The sequence below is a fragment of the Vulpes lagopus genome, chromosome 2, assembly GCF_018345385.1.
Source record: "Vulpes lagopus strain Blue_001 chromosome 2, ASM1834538v1, whole genome shotgun sequence".
Taxonomy (NCBI): domain Eukaryota; kingdom Metazoa; phylum Chordata; class Mammalia; order Carnivora; family Canidae; genus Vulpes; species Vulpes lagopus.
The window spans coordinates 34,932,889-34,938,351 of NC_054825.1; the positions used below are offsets into that span (position 1 = coordinate 34,932,889).

At 43.0% G+C, this 5,463-nt stretch overlaps 1 pseudogene; it reads left to right on the plus strand.

The window, feature by feature from the left end:
- The first annotated feature begins 4,234 nt into the window (after positions 1-4,234).
- Positions 4,235-4,984, plus strand: LOC121485525 (annotated as a pseudogene).
- Positions 4,985-5,463: the final 479 nt, after the last annotated feature.

Here is a 5,463-nt window from a genome sequence, read left to right on the forward strand (position 1 = left end):
TGAAAACTATTTGTTTTCTGAACTATTTGTTTGCCTCCTTTAGTCTATGTGATAGAAAGACCAGTTCTCATGAAAACTTACCTCATCAACTCTAGTGAACTTGGTGATTCCTGACTGCTATCAGAGGGACTATCTCGTACTTATATTTCCAAAAATAAAACCTCTAACAAAAAGTTTTCCCACCATTCTTATTATATTGGAGGTAAGGATTTTCCTCCCAGTTACGACGTCTTGTTGGCTTTTCTACAGTTTTCCTAGACGTTCCTGTTGATAGGCAACATTTTAAAAATAACTTAAGATCTGTGACATCTTCCACGCCTTAGCTAAGAAGGTTAGTAATAATATAATAACTTGCCAAAAACTACAATGCTGACGACTGAATGTTTACTGCTAAGCAAAAAAATTACACTGTATGAAAAAAGTCCTCAGGAAAGTCCGTATCCTTAAAGCCATAAATAGTTTCTAACATAATGAGAAGTTCACTTAGATAATAGTAATTCAAACCTCCCAGATCTCGACAGTTACTACCAAGTTTTCCCATGAAATGGAGGTTAGGGATCAGCCTTAGAACACCGAGAGGGTAACAGGCTCCAGAACTGAAAGAGGGAAGAGAAACCAGACAAGAGAAGCATGGTGAGGAAAGCGAAAAACTAGCTCTAGCGTGGCACAGGGCACGAGAAAAAGACGTTTTTGAGCCGATTTACCAAGAGTAACTGGAGCCCAAACCCTCAGAGACTGAGGGGGCGAACTCCGAAGTCTGTGAAAGAAGGCGCCCGAGCCCAGTGACAATGGGAACCGCTCCCTTCTAGGAGTGGGGGCGCCGAGAGGAGAACGTGCCTCGCCTGGACCACCTTCCCGTCCGCTCGTCAGGAGCGAGACCCACCTGGAGACCGCCATGGCCGGGCGCCGGCGGTTCGGGGTTCCCCGCGAGCTACGCGCCGCGCCGCGCCGCGCCGCTGAGGCGCTAGTTTCCAGACAGCAGAGCGGCGCAGGCCCAGGCCGCGGTCAGAGGGGAGCGGCCGGTGCGGCGCGGGGCGTCCCGCCGCGGGCCCTGGAGCATCTGCCCCACCGCCTGCCCGAATTCGCCCCCGCTGTGGCTGGGGAGCAGGGGTCTGAGGCGTCGGCGGAGGCGGCAGTCGTCCGACCCGCACGACTTCAAACCGGGGGCCCCCAGCCCCGCTCTTTGCTGACGCAGGCGTCGGCACGCTGAACTGAGCGTCAGCGCGCCGGAAGTGACGTCAGCTCACCGCCAGGGCCTCCGCTGCGCGCGACTGAGAGGAAGGAGAGCGAGTGATTTCTGCTTGGCGGCGTTCGCTTGAAAAAAAGTGTGGCTATCTGTCGTTATCGAGGCAGGAAGGATAAATAAGGGACTCCTTATTTCCTAGAGGAGGAAAAAAGGCGACTTAGCCAAGGTTCTGGAAGTTCAAAACCTAGGTTTCCAATTCCTCACTGCCCTGATCCTCGTCCCACCAGACTGCTAGGGAAAACAGGATCCAGAAGACCTTAGGATGCTCAACTCCGGGTGGCGATGCCAGAAATTGAGAAAGATCTCCAATGGCACTTAGAACACGGCTCCAGTGTTTGCCATATTCGCCAGAAATTATGCATAGCTATCGTAGGGAAGATCTGCTCACCATTTTCGAAATCAAGTTTAATTTCTTGGTTGTTTATGTTGTAGGTACCATAATTTCTCAACCAGATATGAAAATTCCCAACCCTTCCCCCCCTTTTTTTGGCTTATCTGGCTATTGAGTCGCTTAATTCATTAGGCTTTTAAACATTTTGATTTTTATAACTGTCAAAGTATTCTCCAGCTTCTTCATTCAAGCCCATCTTAGAGGTCATTAACAGATAAATATACAAAAAACACTGCTTTTTGTCATGTCACTCTGCTTATAAAACTTATCCACTGGCTTTTCATTACCTGAAGAATCTATGTCTCTTGAGTCTGGCTTTCATCTATAAAACGAAGCTGGTGAGAAGTACTCTAGAAGGTTATGGAAACAAAATGAGACCATGCATCTCGGAGAGCTTACAAGAGCTTTGTAAACCATGAAGTAGTATATAAATGGAAGTGAAAAGAAACTAACAAGTGCCTGCTATGTGGTAGGCGTTTTGGCATGCATTACCTCATAAAATTCCTAGGCCAGTCCTGTAAAGTAAGTTTTAATCTTCAATTTATTTTCTTAAGATTTTATTTTTTAAATAATCTCTATACCCAACATGAGCCTCAAACTCACAACCCTGAGATTAAGAGTCACGTGCCCTACCGATTAAACTAGCCAGGCACCCCATTAATCTTCAATTTAGAGGTGAGGAAACTAAACTCAGAAGGTTTAGGTAATTTGCTCACAATCCAAGCTAGTAATATTTACTGTTGTTCATTCATTCAACAAATATTTATTTGGCACCTACTCTGTGTCAGACACTTTGCTAGGCATTGTACTGTTAGACAAAATCTGATTAAGCTGATGATCAAGTATTTTCACATCTCATAGTCTTCTCACACACACCCCCCTTCTCAATATCTTTCCCACCACTGAAGCTAAAAATAGGTGCTACTTAACTAATTATGTACTACATTCATTTATTCAGCCAAAATTAAGTACCTACCACTTGCTGAACTCTACTAGAGATTGGCGCTTCAAAAGAACCCAAAACAGACAGGATGCCCACTTTGGTTGAGCTTCCATCCTAATGGAAGGAAAAAGAGTAAACAGATAAACAAAATACCATGCTTATATTCCATGTAAAACATAATGATTGGTTAATAAGATGATTAAAGACTCTTTATTTGGTAGTTAGGGAGAAATCAAGGAGGCACTTAACCTGAGGCCTGAATGACCGGAGGGAGCCAGCTGTGGGAAGATCTGGGGAGATTTCAAGGTAGAGGATCACCTAGTATAAATGCCTAAGAGAAGTCTGCTGTGTGGGGAGGTGAACTGGGAAAAGGGGCCATTGTAAGGAATTTGGATTTTATACAGTAGAAAGTCATAGAAGAGTATTAACATTTGAATAAAATGATCTGATGTATATATATATATATATATATATATATATACACAAAATCTTACTCTTTAATATCCAAGAGGTAAGTAGATACATAGTTCTAAATGACATTTAGAAGAGAGGAAATGGCTGGTATAATAGTTTTGTAAGGGACAATGTAATAATCAAATATATTGATGTGAGACTGTCTTGTTTTTAAATCCTTCCTCACCACAGTTAACAGTTCTGTGTCCAGCGGTGTTGTATAACCTTTGTAAGTTTCAGTTCCTTCACCTGTGATATGGGGATTATAATAGGACCTCATAGGGTGATAGTATTAAGTGAGATAATTAATAAAATGCATTTAACCAAGTGACTGGCACAATAAGTATACAAAAATACTATTAACTACATCAATTTTTCTTTTTGTCAACTATGTGACCTTGAGCGAGTGACTTAACTTTTATGTCTCAATGTCCTCATCTGTGAAATGGTGATGATCATCATACTGGTTCATAACGTGTTATTTGAAACCACCTGCCAGATGGTTTCCTGAATTTAAAGCTTTTTTTAGATTCAGATATAGGTTTTAGATTTTTTAATATAGTTTTTTTAATTTTTTATTTATTTATGATAGTCACAGAGAGAGAGAGAGAGAGAGAGGCAGAGACATAGGCAGAGGGAGAAGCAGGCTCCATGCACCGGGAGCCCGACGTGGGATTCGATCCTAGGTCTCCAGGATCGCGCCCTGGGCCAAAGGCAGGCGCCAAACCGCTGCGCCACCCAGGGATCCCTAGGTTTTAGATTTTGATTGGACTTAATAATCCAGTGCATATACCTTGTTACACCCCAGCAGCTTCTAGGGCAGTACCCTATGATCGAATACATTTACAAATGTAAGAATAGCCATACTAAGAGGAATAAATCAAAGACTATAAATAACTGTAAGCTAGTTCAGGTCTGACTTTGCTGCCAAATGAAAATTTTTAAATATGGTTTTCAGACTCTTCTCAGTTTTGGAATTTTAAATAATAGGATCATGCACCTGTGCTCTCTAAAGTTATAGTAAGGATTAAATGAACAATACATGATACACTTAAAACTAGTAAGTGCTAAATAAAGAGTAGCCATTATTTTTTACCAACAGAAAGGTGGTTTCAAAAATCAATGGCAGGCCTTCCCTGGGCCTGTGTCTGCACCTCCACCGCTGCCGGCCTGCTCAGACACCTAAGATCTAACTGCAGTCATGAGCAGCAACAAATGTTTCAAGTGTGGACCATCTAGCTATTGGGCCCCGGAATGCTCTACTGGTGGAGGCCGTGGTCATGGAATGAGAAGTCATGGCAGAGGTGGTGTTACCTCCAATAGAGATTTCCAGTTTGTTTCCTTATCTCTTCCAGACACCTGTTATCACTGTGGTAAGTCTGGTTATCTTCCAAGGATTGTGATCTTCAAAAGGATGCCTCCTGTAATTGCACTAGAGGTGGCCTCATGATCAAGGACTGCCAGGAGCCTGAAAGAGAAAGAGCAATGCTGCTACCACTGTGGCAGACTAGGCCATCTGTCTCATGACTGTGACCATGCGGATAAGCAGAAGTGCTATTCTTTTTTTTTAATATTTTTTTAAGATTATTTATTTATTTAATTATTTATTCATGAGAGATAAAGAGAGAGAGAGGCAGAGACACAGGCAGAGGGAGAAGCAGGCTCCATGCAGGGAGCCCGACATGGGACTCGATCCAGGGTCTGTCTCCAGGATCACACCCCAGGGCTGCAGGCGGCGCTAAACCGCTGCGCCAAGGGGGCTGCCCAGAAGTGCTATTCTTGTGGACATTTTGGACACATTCAAAAAGACTGCTCCAAAGTGAAGTGCTAAAGGTGTGGTGAAACTGGTCACATAGCCATCAACTGCAGCAGAACAAATGAAGTCAACTGTTATCACTGTGGTGAGCCAGGGCACCTCGTAAAGGAATGCACCATTGAAGCCACAGCTTAATTATTTTCCTTTATTGCTCTTCCTTTTTCTGATTGATGGTTGTATTATTTTTTCTGAATCCTCTTCACTGGAAAAAGGTTGGCAGATAAAGTCTACTCCTAGGCCAGGGAGTTTTGCTTGCCATATAAAAGGAGGAAACAGGGATCTCTGGATGACTCGTTGGTTTAGCACCTGCCTTCGGCCCAGGGTGTGATCCTGGAGTCCCAGGATCGAGTCCCACATCAGGCTCCCTGCATGGAGCCTGCTTCTGCTTCTGCCTGTGTCTCTGCCTCTCTCTCTCTCTCTCTCTCATGAATGAATAAATAAAGGCTTTAAAATTAATTAATTAGTTAATTAACTAAAAAAACAGATAGAAAAAAAGTCAACATTCTACATTTAAGTACCAAAACAAAACAAAACAAACCAATGAAACAAAACAAAACCCAAAAAAGTTTCATGTTTAGTTTGCTAGAGGTGTTATGGATAATGCTTTGTTAAAG